Genomic DNA, 16,104 nt, shown 5'->3' on the forward strand with positions numbered 1-16,104 from the left:
CAAAAGAAATCCCTCTTTGATCCTAAGTAATTCATTTTTTTCTTATTTTTAGAGAAGAAAATATTTCAGAAACACTTTTGAAAAGAATTGACAATGGAATAGAATTTCTTCTAATTTTAGAGAAAACTAAGTGCTTTTTCCACTGAAAACACTAATTCCTATAAATATGAGATAGTATAGATAAAGACATGTTATATAAAACCATGTACATAAAGTACAGACACCAAACTCATGTTACTATTACTTACAAGATATTTTCATTATAATACTCATAAAATGACCTATCCGTAGAATAAAGGGCTTTTACTTTTTGGGTTATGTGATATAAATTAAATTTGAATAATATCTCTTCATGTTAACCCATGAGTTTTACTGGTTGCCACAAAGTACATATTCATTTTTGACAGATTGTTACAACTGTAGAGTTCACACGGTGATTTTGGTAAAGAAAAAACTATCAGAAACTACAATGCTATTAATAAACTTCAACTAACAAAATCAAGAGAAGTTATTTATGGCCAATTACAACTGTTGGAAAATGATGTGCCAAGTCCTAAAGAGTAGGATAAAGATAAAGAAGGATTTCCTATTTTCTTATGGATCAAGAGGTTGTGAAGCTTTCTTTTGCTAGTACTATACTTTGAGGGTTAGCTTTTGGTAATTAAAACCATTCACCCTTATTATTAAAGTTTATCTATGTCTAAAATCTGAAGTCAGCAGTATGTAGATCTCAACATATAATTAGTTTAATAAAACTCTCTAGGGGGAGGCTACGTGATCTAGTAGAAAATACTGAAAGTCAATGAGATGGGTCTTGGTCTCAGTTTTATGATTGAGACCTATGCCTTACTCCATGCCTCAACCTACCTGCTATAAAATGAAGACAATAAACTTTCCTTCATCACAGGTTACTAAAACACTAGTAATTCAGTGTCGATGTCTTCATTGCTGATGTCTGACCAACAGTCAGTGTGCTGTTGGCAGTGTGGTTGGGTATTCCTTCCATGTGCCCTGATACTGGTCTTCCAGTTCTTCCCATGGATTTATCAGCTCCCAGCTCCCAGCTCCCAGCTACTTCCCATCTTTCATGTGGGTCGAACTTAGAAAATTTTGATTTACCCTTAAAGATATTTAAATTGTTGATGTATGGTCTAATACTTGTCCTTGCATCACAGAGCTTGCCATATATTAATGCTTTTGAGAAGCTGAACATTCTCAGGCACTAAGAGTTAACTGTTTCATTTCGCTTTAATTTAACCTTCCTAAGTGTGTATGCTCAGGTTAGTATTAAAATAAATTTGTGATGGATTCCATTTACAAATACTGATCTGCTGGACATATACAGAAAGCAGTTGAGATCACATTGAGTAAAGAAGTGACAAATTTAAAGCATTGGCATAAATAAAAGTGGATGTTTGAAAACTGACTTTAATTCTTAGATCAGTAAATAATATATCAGTAAAAAAGTTGTCTGTCTTAATTTCTTTTAGTTTTTCTTTTAATAAACCTCATGATTAAGTACCTATAGCCTAATTAGTGGAAAGGTTATTGATTTTGGAGTCAGACAGTTTTAAATTTCAATCTTAGTTTTGCTTCTTATTAGTTATGAGACCCGGGCATCTACTCTTGCTAATTCTCATACCTATTATTGGTGTAATAAGGATAACAGGTTTGTTGTGAAATTTAATGTTGACATATAAAGTGCCTAGCACATGGCAAACATTACATTAGATGCTGACCCACTCCCTCTCCCCTCCTACCATCCCCCCTCCTCCCACACACACAAAGGTGTCAGGGAAACAGAAATGAATATGACAATAGTGACCAAACTGTAGGTTTTCTAGGGCAGACATTCTTTCCTATTCACTTTTGTTTCTTCGTTCCCTGGCTCAATGGCTGGCATATTATATACTTAATAAATGTTTATTGGGAGAATATAATGTATCTGTATATAGGGACTCACAATCTATACTGGCTGAAAATAAGTATTCCCAGAAAAGATAGGAAAATTACACTAAAAACCATGCAGGAAGTAACACATGTAAATACCTAGTAGGGATAGGTAGCTTAGGGGAAGCTGAGCTTCTCTAAGAAGGACTGGGGCCTGGATGAAGAGGCTCCAGGGAAGGTTAGGAGTCATTGTAAATGAGAAAGAATAAGTTATTCTTATATTCTCTATTATATCTTTATGAGGCTTCAGAAGAGGAAAGTTTTTGAATTTACATGTTTTTTATATTTTGTTACTAATAACAGATTATTGTAGTTACAATTATTTTTACTATGTTAATTTTTTACAACTTTTAAATGAGGGCTTTAAGTGAACTATGTGCCACTATCACCATATTGCAGAATCTAATTATGACTATATGATTTCTCATTACCAGTGAGATTTACACTACCTTTTTATGTTTTATGGTATTAACTAGCAGGGCAGCAGAATAGAACCTAGGACTTGTATAGCTCATTGTTTGGGGACCCCAATCAATCCAGAGTGTGTACTGAAGTCCCTGGTCAGGTGAGGTCACTAATTTTGCTTTGCAGGTGGGAGCAGCCACGGGTTATGCATTCTGTTCAAGTGCCTCTGTACGTAGGGCTGTTAAATGTGTCTCAGGTGCTCTGGTTAGGTTCCCTGATCAGACAGCCTGAAGACGGTACTCCTTGATGAGCAGGGCCATAAATTGGATTCCCTGTGTGGATGCAGCAGGAGAAGCAGTTCTAAAGCTGGTAAAGCTATTTATTTCTTAACTCAAGCCAACCCACACCCCAGGTTCTCTGATGGAACAGAGCCATTGGCTTTGCTCTGAAAGCTACTGTCTGCCCACCATGCAGCACTGCATCCAGGAGTTGTTGCCAGCCCTTCTGGCCAGATGGGGCTGGAAGGTACTCTCCACAGCAAATGGGGCTGTGATTTAGCTCCTTGCCTGGGTGTGGGCGTACTGGGCTCTAGGGCTGGCAGAGATTCGAAGATCCTCTCTTGAAGATCTAGATCAGACAGATGTGTACACCGCCAACTTCCCTGGTCAGAGTGCACTCCTGACTTGCTTGCAGATGAGCAAAGCTGTTGGTTGGTAGGAACCACATCTGCCCAAATTCCTGTGCTGGGTGTTGCCAGCCCTTCTCCTGTTCTCTATCTATCATGGTTAGATTCCACGTGTAGATTCTAAGATTCCTTCAGATTCCCGTGCAGTCCCCATGGTGTGAGATCAGAGTAGGTGTTCCCACAGCACAACCCACAATGCTGAGGGATGCTAATGTCCCCTCTTAATTTTTTTTTTTTCTGCTGAAGTCTCAGGGGGAAACCTCTGCATGGTGCTGTGCTGTCCTGGGGAAGGGGCAACACAGTCAACATGCAGTCACTTCTCTAACCCCTCTAATGGAGTCTGTCTTGGTTTCCGTGGTGCAAGGGGTGCTTTGGGCTCACCCCTACGTGCCAGGATTCTTTCAGTGGTGTCTCATTCATGAATAGTTGTTAATTGGTGCTGTCACTCCCCTGGTCTTTGTTTATTTCCACACTACTGTATTTTGAACTCCTAGAACAAAGCATAACACATAGTAGATATTCAATGAATATTTATTAAGTGAAGAAATAAATGGAGGACTAACATCATCAAGTAAAATTTCAGTTATTCTGGTGACATTGTTTTTTACCTTATCTTGAAGGGAAAAATAGAAATTGTTGCCCATACACACTTTCTTCTTGAAAGTATTCAAGACTATCTTAACTCTCTCTTGAAGAAAAAGACAAAACTGGGTCATATTAATGGAAGATGATCTTTTGATGTGACTTGGGAAAAGATGATAGAGTACAGTATCTGAGAGCAAGCTTTCCTTTGCATTCTGTTCCTTTACTTTGATATCCTGATCTTCAAAGATTTCACATAGTTTATATGGTGAAAAATATCTCTTCCTTTCTATTTCTTATCCTATCTCTTAGAGAAGTTGTCATGATCACACATGGTCCAGCAAGCTCATCAGGAAACGAGGGGATTTGGAGTCAAAATCCCAGTTAGTTTTGGAAAGTGACTGTGTCCATTATCTCTGAGCACTGACCACACAGTGTATAAAAAGGGTGTCTGTGGCCATAGTGGATGACTGGTAGGAAATTCAGGGGCTTCAGCATATGAGCTAATTTTTATTATTTTCCATTACAAGTACTTTGCTATTTTTTCCTAATAAAGTTTATGGAAAGGTACAGGACTGAAATGGAGAAGATGATGGGGTATAAACATTGAGAACCATTGAAAAATGTGGTCTGTAGATTATAGCCCAATTTTTAAAAGGAGTTTGGATATAATGCAACTACAGTAGGAAGCAGGGAAACAAGTTCTTAAGAAAGAAAAATATACAATATAGTGGTGTTTTAGGAAGACTAATCTGACAGCCAGTGGCATTTGCTTTAGCAATCATAATATTTCAGTGAAATTAAAAAGAATAGGTGGCATTACCTCAATTTAATTTATCTTAAATAACTGTTTTGGATCAAATGCAAGGAGAGAATTTCAAAGAAGACAAAATAAGTCAGTCTGTTACTTTCAATATGAATCTTTTCTTATAAAATATTATGAATTAATTTTGTAGCATGATGTAATTTTATGAATTTGGATAGGCAACTTATTTTGTATCCCTAGGAAAAAGTTAAGCTGGATTTCGGAATATTATGGAGTTTATGTAGTGCACAAAGTGAGTTTTTCAAATACTAATTGTGTGTGTAGAGACGGAGAGAGGGAGGGAGGAGAGAGAGAGGAAAGTGAGAGAGAGAGAGAGACAGAGAAAGAGATAGAGGTGTGAAAATGCATTATTACTTTAGAAAATTCAGTCAGAGGTAATTAGTGGCTTAACAGGGAATAGAGTTTCAGATTTGAGAAAACCAATATAACTGACCACCATATCCTTTTATATACATTTAGTAAATATCTATGTAACTGAATTTTAAGATCTCTGTTCATATTCTTAAGACACATTTTATGGAAAAGTAGAGAGAGGAGCTTGCTAAATGACTTAGCAAATTAATTGCATTGAAATTTGAGTTAGATTTAAAAGATAATTCTCCTTTCACAGATGGTGATTATCAGTTATATTCATTAGTGTACCAGGAACTCAACCCAGATGACTTTATAAATGTTTTCTGGAGATACTATTATAAAAAGGAACATTAATTCTTTAATCTACTATAGTTGGTTTTCAGATATTAAATTGCTACTCTGAGCTTTGGAGCTTCAGGTAATCAATCTACTAAGAACTGCAAACAACAGCATTCTCTACCTAAAACCACTCAACTGCTCTTTTATGATTGAGAAGAGCATTTAGGACTCATAATATTCATGGTCAGGTTGAGTTAAGTAAAAATAGTTTAATAATATTAAACATTATATCATAATAAAAATTTCTTGGGAAACCTGAAGTTATGTGTAGTATAAAGCCTGTTGTAAAGTACATAGAACCACTGTAATATCATTTATATTTTATTTTTACTTCAACATTTATGCTACACATTCCTGGAAACTTGTGATCAAAAGAACTAGGTTTAAACTAAACCATTTGACCTTCTAGCTGTGTGACCCTGATTATATTACCTACCTTTTTTGAGTTTGTTGTTGTTGTTGTTGTTATGGATAAGACCTATGGCCTAGGGCAGTGGTAAGCATGAAGTAAAGCTTTTTTTGTAAGTAATAACATAACATTTGGTATATAACTGAGTCTTAGCAAATGAATTGAATAGAATAAATGATATGAAAATCTGAATAAAAGAATAAATCAGCAAAATAAGTCTTTTGTAATGAAGATTGATAAAGTGCCAGGCTCCCTTACATAGTCATGTTTGCTGATACCACTAAGAGCCTCTCATGAGAGTTTGGAAGAATATGATTTTAGAAATGTCGATTTAGTTTCAATTATATACTAACTATGTAGATTTGGATACCTCTCTTCATCTCGTTATGTTTATTTTCCTTATCTGTAAAACAGAGTTCATAAGAGTATCTACATACAGAGTTTTATAGGATTAACTAATTTAACGCAAAGAAATTGCATAATACCATTCTTGGATCATGGTACTCCCCAAATAAATGTTAGCAGATGCTCCCATGTCTACGACCTGGGACAGTCATCTTCAAGTTGGATATATGTATCTCTTGGGGTGGATGAAGATTTTCCAAAAGCTACATGGACAAAGAGAGTTTCAAGTAAAGTGGTTTATTCAGCACAAGTTTTGACTTATGCCAGTATTGCTGACCTTTTATTAGTCCTCTTTAACTCTCAAAGAATCCTGGTTTGGCTAATCAATTGTATGGTTACCTAGTTTTAAAAGAATCAACTCCCAGATTCTCAACTTTCCTATGAACACATCCTTAAAATAATTTCTCTAAAAATGTTTGTATTTCTAAAAATAATTTCTTCAAAAATGCTCAAAGTTGTTCCAGTTGTTTTTTCTCACATTTCCTCAGATAAATCATCCTTTCACTTTATAAAAGTAAGATATACCTTTTTCTTACTTGAGTTCTTAGAAAGAGAAATTTGAGAGAGCAAATCAAAGAGGGCATTGATCAGTTTTGTACCCAGACATCAAATCCATGTTCAGCTTCCAGATCTATCTTTCTTAAATTTGGAATTCTGAAGTGAAATGATTGCCATGAGTGTGTGTATTAAAATGTTTATTTTAATTAAAAAACTAAACCATATTTTATCTGATTGAAAATAAATGTTATTGGTTTGATAATGAAGACAAGCTTTGCCTACTAAATTTATAGCAAACATTTTATAATTTTAATGAGTTCAATTTGCAGTTCCAACCCTTTTGAAAAATATATATTTAAATTACAAGTTAAATAACTTCTTGAAAAAGTAATGTCCTAGAAAGTGTATATTAAAATTAACATTTTTCTATTTCCAACCCTTTCTAAACATGTCATGTTAATAAGACAAATTTTATCAAAAGAATTATAAGCATATTTTGTAATTATTGGTAAGTCTTGGTAGAGTTTCTTGGTATATTTCCCAGAAATTGAGAAAGTGAATGATTCACAATGACTGGATAAAAATTTATTTGGTGAGTCAGATGGTTTCTACTTTGCTTTTTTAAAAAAAGAATTGGGTTCACTGGTAAATTATTAAAAATATTTGGTGAATGCTCATTATATAATTTGTGATATATAACTCTAAAGGCTTTCAACAACTTGAGTGATAGTCCTATAAAAAACTTATTTTTTCTCAAGTTATTTATGTAAATCACTTTTCTCATTGTTTATAAATATAAATATGAAAAACTATTTAAGCAAGAAGTAATATGTATCCACAAATCCATAAACAAATTGTAAAAAGCCCCATTCATTTTCTTATAGATTCAATTTCCAATAAAAATTACTTAGCACATTTAATATTTTTCAAAAGCTAGAATATAGTCTTACTTAAATTAATGTATATTATGATAATTGTAATGATTCAATCAGAAAATTAAATATACTACTACAACAAGCACAAGTTAACATTTTTAATTATTTAAATTACAAAGAAAAATTTTAGATGTGTTTTTGGAAAAAAGATTGAAGACCATTGATCTAGAAAATCTCTCTCTGATTCACCCCACTTTTCCTAATATTACTCCTTAATAATAACTCACAGCCATTATTTTTAAAGACTATAAAACATTTATTTCATGAATGAGATTTTTATCTCTAAACATGATATTAATTTTGTAATTATAGTACCTAAAGAGCCAATAGGAAAAATTACCAACCCTTCAGAATGGCATTTATGATTTCTTCACTCCTATCCTAATCTTTCTCAAACTTCCCTTCATTGTTTTCCAATGTGAACACCAGGGGAACTCAAAAATATGCTTTAGCTTGACCCACTGCCTTTGCCTTACTTCTGATCATTTAAAAAATGTTCTTGGTTTTGCCTCCTGCTCTGTTGAAAGACTCCTTTCCTTAGGACACAGCCTAAGTTTCACCTTCTCAGCAGGCCCGTTTCTATCAATTTCTCTTCTGAGTCATTACATTTTGTCCTCATATACCTTGCATTTATACTTATGTATTTAACTGGTGCACATCTTCATCTACAATTAGACTCCAACATATACATTCTCCCTCCTGTTCTACCACCCTCCACAAGCACATCATATTCTAATTATGGAATATGGAGATGCTAGCAATTTCACTAATCAAACACTGTTCTCTTCATCTAAAATGCCATTTCTCTCTACTCTGCTTTTCATTTCTCTAGGTCACAGAATTTCCCTTCATTTTTTAAGATTTTAATAAAATATTTTACTTAACTTAATATACTTAAAATATTATTTCAACCTGACATCTTAAAAGTATTAATAAAATATTTTATAATCTCATATTTTTATACTGAGTCTTTGAAATCTGGTGTATATTTTACCTGTTAGCAGATCTCAATTTGAGTGCTACACTTCTTTTTCTATTCTTTTTTTGTATATATTTGGAATTTTATTTATTGATTTATTAAAATGTATTTTTAATTATAGTTGACATACAATATCATATTAGTTTTAGGTGTACAGCATCGTAATTTAACATTTATATACCTTACTAAGTCTAGTAACCAATTGACACCATATACAGTTATTACGATATCTACTATATTCCCTAGGCAGTATATTGTATCCTGTGACTTATTTTATAACTGGAAGTTTGTACTTCTTAATCCCTTTCCCTCCTTTTTCCCATCCCCCCACCTCCCTCCCCTCTGGCAATCATTAGATTAAACTCTATATCTATGAGTTTATTTCTGTTTTATTTGTTTTTTTAGATTCCATTTATAAAGTGAAATTATACAACATTTGTTTTTCTTTGTCCAACTTATTCCACTTAACATAATATTCTCTACGTTCATCTATGTTGTCACAAATAACAAGCTTTCATTTTTAATGGCTTAGAAATATTCCAGAAAAGTCAAAAGCTTTTTCTCTAAGATGAGGAACAAGACAAGGATGGCTACTCTTACCACTCTTATTTAACATAGTATTGGAAATCCTAGCCACAGAAATCTGACAAGAAAAAGAAATAAGAGGTATCCAAATTGGAAAGAAGTAAAATTATCACTATTTGCTTATGACATGATATTATATATAGAAAACCCTAAAGAATCAACTCTCCCCCAAAAACCTGTTAGAAATAATAAATGAATTCTGTAAAGTTTCAGGATACAAAATTTATATTTAGAAATCTGATGTATTTCTATACACTAACAACGAACTGTCAACAACAGAAATGAAGAAAACAATACATATGGTGTTAGGAGATTTGACTTTGGGTGGTGAATACATACACAATACAATATATAGATGATGTATTATTAAATTGTATACTTGAAACCTACATAATTTTATTAACCAGTGTCACCCCAATAAATTTAATTAAAAAATAAATAACTAATAACAACAAAAAAAAAAAAGAGAGGAAACAATTCCACTTACAATAGCATCAAAAAGAATAAAATACATAGGAAAAAGTTTAACCAAGGAGGTAAAAGACCTGTACTCTGAAAAGTATAAGACATTAATAGAGGAAAGTGAAGACATAAATGGGAGGATATACCATGCTCATAAATTGGAAGAATTTATATTTTTAAAATGCCCATACTATCCAAAGCAATCTGCAGAATCAATGTAATCACTATTAGAACCAAGAGTAACCATAGTACCAATGGCAATATTCACAGAACTAGAATAAATAATCCTAAAACTTATATGGAATCACAAACGACCACAAATATCCAAAGCAATTTTGAGAAAGAAGAACAAAGTTGGAGGCATCAAAGCTCTCTGATTTTAAACTATAGTATGAAACTATAGTAATCAAATCAGTATGGTAATGGCACAAAAACTGACACAGATCAATGGAACCAAATGGAGAGACTAGAATAAACTCTCACTTATGTGGTCCATTAATCTACAAGAAAGAAAACGAGAATGTACAATGGCGAAAAGACAGTCTCTTCAATAAGTGATCTTGGAAGTAAATTAGGCAAAAACATTCAAAAATATAAAACTAGACTGCTTTTTTTTTTTTTATAACAGATACAAAAATAAAGTCAAAATAAATTAAAGACTTAAATGTAAGACCTGAAGCCATAAAACTCCTAGGTAAAAAACACAGACAATAATCTTTTTGACATCGATCTCAGCAATAATTTTTTGGATATGTTTCCTAGACCTAGAGCATAGACAACAAAAGCAAAAAATAAACAAATGGGACTACATCAAACTAAAAAGTTTTTGCACAATAAAGGAAACCATCAACAAGATGAAAAGGCAACCTATTGAATGAGAGAAGGTATTTGCAAATGATATATCCAAAAAGGGGTTAATATCCCCAAAATATAAGAAACTCAAACACTCAACATCAGAAAAACAAATAATCCAATTAAAAAGTGGACAGAGGACTTGAACAGATATTTCTCCATTCATTCTTTAAGGCCTAGCTCAAACACTTCCTCTTTTAGGAAGACCTACTGGTATCTCTCAAGTTTTTAGTCTCACCTTTGTGATCTTGTTAAATAAACATGTTTATAACAATTATCAAATATTGTATCTGTTTATATTATTTGCCTCTCCTGTTAGAATATCAGGCAAAAGTGTTAATAAATATTTGTGAAATAAAATGTCTTATGGCCCTGATCATTAAGCATAGTTCGAATCATATAGTAGGAACTAACTGAATATTTATTGAAATAATATGGTTAAATAATAATTAAATACTACTAGTAAGTAGTAATTAATTGAATAAATAAAAGTTTTTCTTTGTGCATTTATCTCAGTTGTATTAACTCAGAATATTATCTCACATATATTAAAAAGAAATGAGCAATAAAAGTATCAAGCTTTTCCTAAATTGGTATATATAGAAACTTAAATCTGTAGAATAAATGAAACTTCTGCAAATTTGTCTTATAATTTCAAATGATTGGGAGCATCACACATTATGTGATCACACTAAAATTAATTTAAAAATAACCACAAAATGTAATGAGGAAAAAAAAATTACCTTTAAAATGAAGGAAAACTTTTACTTATGAGAAAAAAATCATAATGTAAGTTAGAAAATCTTTATAAATAAATAATAATAATAAAGCTATGCATAAAAATGTATGGTATACAACCAAAGCAATACTTAGAGGGAAATATAAAGCCTTAATACTTATATTAGAAAAGCAGAAAAAAATAAATTAATGTTTTAAGCATCTAACATAAGGAGTTAAAAGTTAATATTAAAAAATCATAAGAAAGGTAATAATAAATATAAGATCTGGAATTAATGAAGGAGAAAATATATAACGGAAAGAATCAGCAAAACAAACAAACAAACAAAAACAAAAAAAATCAATCTTTCTGGGGAGACAGATTTAAAAAACTAAAGCCAGAAAATTTTTTAAAAAATATTAGGAATAAAGAAGAAAAATGTGTAGACTATGAAAAGATAAGAGAAGTTATGAACACTTTTTGTCAAAAAGGTTGAAATCTTAGATAAATATGCACATTTCTAGAAAAAGATAATTGCTAAAACTGATTCAAGAAATGAAGTTAAATCAATAGTTAAAAATCTCTCAAAGTAAACTCAAGGACAGGGTTTATTTATTTATTTTTTTTAGGTAACCAAGGCAACTCTTGGTTGACCTCACAGATTGCAAGGACCTTGTCAGTTTACAATCCCTTATTTATTTATTTATTTTTTTATGCCTACAGCACCTGGTCTTCCTAGGTGGTCTCTCATCTGAGTACTAGCCAGGCCCAACCCTACTTAGCTTCTGAGATCAGATGAAATCCGGTTTGTTCAGGGTAGCATGCAGTAGACAGGATTGGTTTTATAAGTGGTTCCTCCCCAACTTTCAAGATACAATTACAATATTAAACTGTTTCATAAAAGTGAAAAACAGGGAATTTTTTTCTAATATTATAATAGTTAATAAATGAAAACAATATACAGTTGACCCTTGAACAGCATGGGTTTGAACTGTGCAGGTTCATTTATAACCTAATTTTTTTCTAATAAATACTGTCAAATGTATTTTTCTTATAATTTTCTTAATAATATTTTTTTCTAGCCTACTTTATTGTAAGAATGCAGTATATTATACATACAATATACAGAATATATATTAATCAACTGTTATTGGTAATTCTTCAGGTCAATAGTAGGTTATTACTAGTGAAGTTTTGGGAGAGTCAAAAATAATATGTGGATTGCTAGCTAGGAATCAGCACTCCTAACCCCCATGTTATTCAAAGATCAACTGCACATAATTAAGAATTTACATATGTAATTTATGTATATTATATAGCATAGTAATAAAATAAACATCTATAAACATATCATTACATTTGAAACCTTAAAATGTTCCAGTACTGTTACCACTGAGTGCTCCTTGTCTATTTGGTCCTGCTGACTCTCCCAGAGGTAAACAGTACGCTGAATTTTGTATTTTTTATAATGGATTTTTTTTAAAACAATAAAAGCCTTTAGTAAAATGCACAAATCTTAATACATTGTGACAAATAACTATATATATATAAATAAAATAAAGAATAATTTCATTACATCAAATAATTCCCCCTCCTGCCACCAAGACAACCACTGTTCTCTACTTTTCTGATTTCTGTTACCAAAGGTTAGCTTAGTCTGTCCTTGACTTTTATATCAATGGACTTATACAACATGTATTCATGTGTGTGTGTGTGTTCCTGCCACCAAGACAACCACTGTTCTCTACTTTTCTGATTTCTGTTACCAAAGGTTAGCTTAGTGTCCTTGACTTTTATATCTATATAGAGATATACAACATGTATTCATGTGTGTGTGTGTGTTTGTGTGTGTGTGCGCACGCGCATGGGTGTGTGTTTCTTTTGAGATCTGTCCATCTTGTCTTAGCAGTTCTTTTTAATTGCTGAGCAATATCCCCATGTATAAATATCAGTTGGTTCATATATTTTCCTGTTGATGAAATCTCAGATTGTTTCTAGTTTGAGGTTGTTATAACTAAAAATGACATGTACATTCTTATCCACAGCTTTTTGTGGATGTATTTTAAAATGACTTATGTAAATATGTTTGATGTAGAATCACTGCAGCAGTGGGTATGTATAGTTTCTTTATTATAAGAAGCTTCCAAACTATTTTCCAGAGTGCTTCTGTCATTTTACACTCACACTGAGAGTCCCAAATGCTCCACTTGTGGCAGGAACTTTGAATGTTGCCAGTCTCCTTAACTGGAGCCATTCGAGTGTGTGGGAACTGGTACCCTATTGAGGTTTTAATTTGCATTTCTCTGATAAATAATAAGGTTGAACATGTATTTGAATGACTTGGACAAGTGTTTCTGAAAGAGAGTTTTGCCTTTTTAGGACCTAAATTTAAAAAATAGTCCGGAGTGTTTTTGGATTAAAGATATGGCTTCCAGCTTGTCTTTATCGTTTCTTAGAAATCTGTGGATTTCTGATATATGACATTTCTCTCTCTTCTCTTACAAATAAGGGAATCCTATAGGAATATACAAATGATTCCTGTCAAGATGTGAAGAAAAGTGTGAAATAAAACTATAAATCCCAACAGAGTTTCCTAGCCTGCCTGAGAGTTTGATAACAATATCTCATTATGTGATTTGTCTCCAAAGGCAAATTGATGAATTAGATTAGAAATCCACTTAAATTAAACAGAGCTATTGTTTTTGTTGGGTTATTAAGAATAGTAAGGCTTATATAAATTTAAAATACGAGAATTCATTAATTTTCATAAACAGAAAAAACTTTAAGTACTTTTTGGGCTATAACTCAAGGAAAAAAAGAGAGAAGTTTAAAATAATGACCTTGATTGCTAGGCTACAAGATAAGAAACACAGAAATATAATTGACATCAGATAAAGAGCAAGAAAAAAGAACAAGAACTTCAGTACTTCTATGTACACTGAAATGCTGAAGTCCATATAAAGTCTATAATTTAGTTAATAGTAATATACCAACGTGAATTAAGTGGTTTTGACAGCAGAGCCAAGGCTGTGTAAGATGTTAGCATTAGGGAAAACCGAGTAAAAGGTATATAGGAACTCTTTGTACAAAAGATACAACTTTTCTTTAAATCTAAAGCTCTCCCACATACAAAAAAATATTTTAAAAAAATAGGTATCTTTAGAGAGAGATAAAGCAAATGTGACAAAAAGTTAATAATTCGTAAATCCAGGCAATAGTTATATATGGATGTTTAGCGATCAATACTTTTAACTTTTCTAGGTTTAACATTTGTCAAGATAAAGTGTTAAAATAAAAAAAGAAAAAAATCACATTAAGGAAAACAGCAAAACAAAAAAGAATTTAAAAATATATTTAGTATATAATTGTTGAAAAGAGTTAAGGCAATATTCCCATTCCAGGTGAATCTCTGAACAAATTATGCTGCTTTAATAATTTTGATTTAAAACCATATATGCTTTCTCCCTAATTTTATTACAACTGAAAAAATATTAACGTTTTGTTATATTTTATAATGTAAGACATGTTTATTTGTTTATAAAAAGTTTAATTGTTCTGCAGTTTCTGATTTTATAAACTAATTTTATGATTCAAATTATTATTGTTTTACAAAACCTTCAGGTATAATTTAAGTTTACAACTAAATGAAATTATAATAACAGTATTTTCTAAAATGGTTTACTAATTAAACTTCTTATCATGCTGCAAATCAATAGGACTAATTATTCCAAATTCACTATCTGGGTAAATATTTTATACAATAAAGATACATATACAAATATTTTATACAATGGCTATCAGTTACTTGGTTGAAAAGGATATAAAATATTTTATATTAGTGTACATGTTTATTATTAAACTTTACAACTGTAAAAGGCACATATATGACTGTACTGTGATTCAGTCAGTTACTGCCACAATAGTGTTGCATATTTAACTACCTGAAAACTCAGTGGATTAAAAGAATAAATAATTATTTTCTTGCTATGTCTGTAGGTAGTCTGTCTGCAATTTGTCAGGGCTAGGCTGGACTCCCACATCTGGGATTCAGGCTACAGGCTCCATGACGCAAGTGTATTTGTTCTGGGGTATAGACAAAAGGGCATTGACTACCTGGAGCATGTTTCTGGGATAGCCAGGTCACCAGAGTGTAAGAGGGCATGCCCTTTCATGAAAGAACTTTTCAAGACTCTTTTTGCCTCATTTACACTACCATCCCAATGGCCAAAGGCAGGCGCGTGGCCAATCCCAAGTCAAGGAGTGAAGAAATACACTTCACCCACCATGAGGCCATGGTGAATGTGTGAAAATAAAATATTACAGCAGAGCGGTGAAGAACTGGGACCAATAATACAGTCTACCGCATGTAGTGGTGTATAATGGTGTGCAGGTGTTTCTGAAACTCTGCTACTCTGTTAACGGGTTAGTATGTGAGAGACAGTTCTGTTTAGTTTCTGGTAGTCCTTGGTCTGTAACAGAAGTTAATAACTTCAGTTAAGAGTTAAACTAACATTGATGACTGAGACTCTAATAAGTTCAGAAGTCACAAAGAAATATAAATGTATATGGAGGATAGTGGGTGTGGTTTTTGTCTTTGAAGGTAAAAAGAGAGTAAATCAATAAAAGGTTGGTTGTGAAAGACAATAGACTAAGAAAATTGAGCCTCTACAGTAAAATTTAGAATATCTGAGGTAAAGTCTTGGTTTATAGTACCTGCAATAGTGAATTTAAAAATGAACGATATAATTTGTTTAATTTTGATGACGTTGGCCAGTGTTGATGAGTTTATTTTAAAGAAAGTTTTGGTTCTCATTCTCACCTGGTGTCATTATTCCCTTCCTTCATCATTCCTCTCCCTGCTACCTGGCCCTGGGTGACTATCATCCTTTATTGATTCTTTTAATCCTGACTATAACGCCACAGGTAGTCCCCTCATTTAATTCTTTACAGTTTAAACCCATTGAAAGGTGACACCTGTTTCCTTCTGGGATCTTGACTGTTATATGTTTATCTCTTTGTTTCATTTTATTTTAGTTTTGCCACATTTTAGTGGTTAGATTTCACTTTATATCCATCATTGCTAGTTGTTTAGAGTGTAGGAAAAGGCTCAAAGTGTAATC

General features: G+C 32.3%; 1 pseudogene; it reads right to left on the reverse strand.

Moving 5' to 3' along the window:
* Positions 1-11,698: 11,698 nt before the first annotated feature.
* On the reverse strand, positions 11,699-11,816 carry LOC112485688 (annotated as a pseudogene).
* Between the last annotated feature and the right edge of the window lie 4,288 nt (positions 11,817-16,104).

Source organism: Pteropus alecto, unplaced genomic scaffold (assembly GCF_000325575.1).
Source record: "Pteropus alecto unplaced genomic scaffold, ASM32557v1 scaffold5, whole genome shotgun sequence".
Classification (NCBI taxonomy): domain Eukaryota; kingdom Metazoa; phylum Chordata; class Mammalia; order Chiroptera; family Pteropodidae; genus Pteropus; species Pteropus alecto.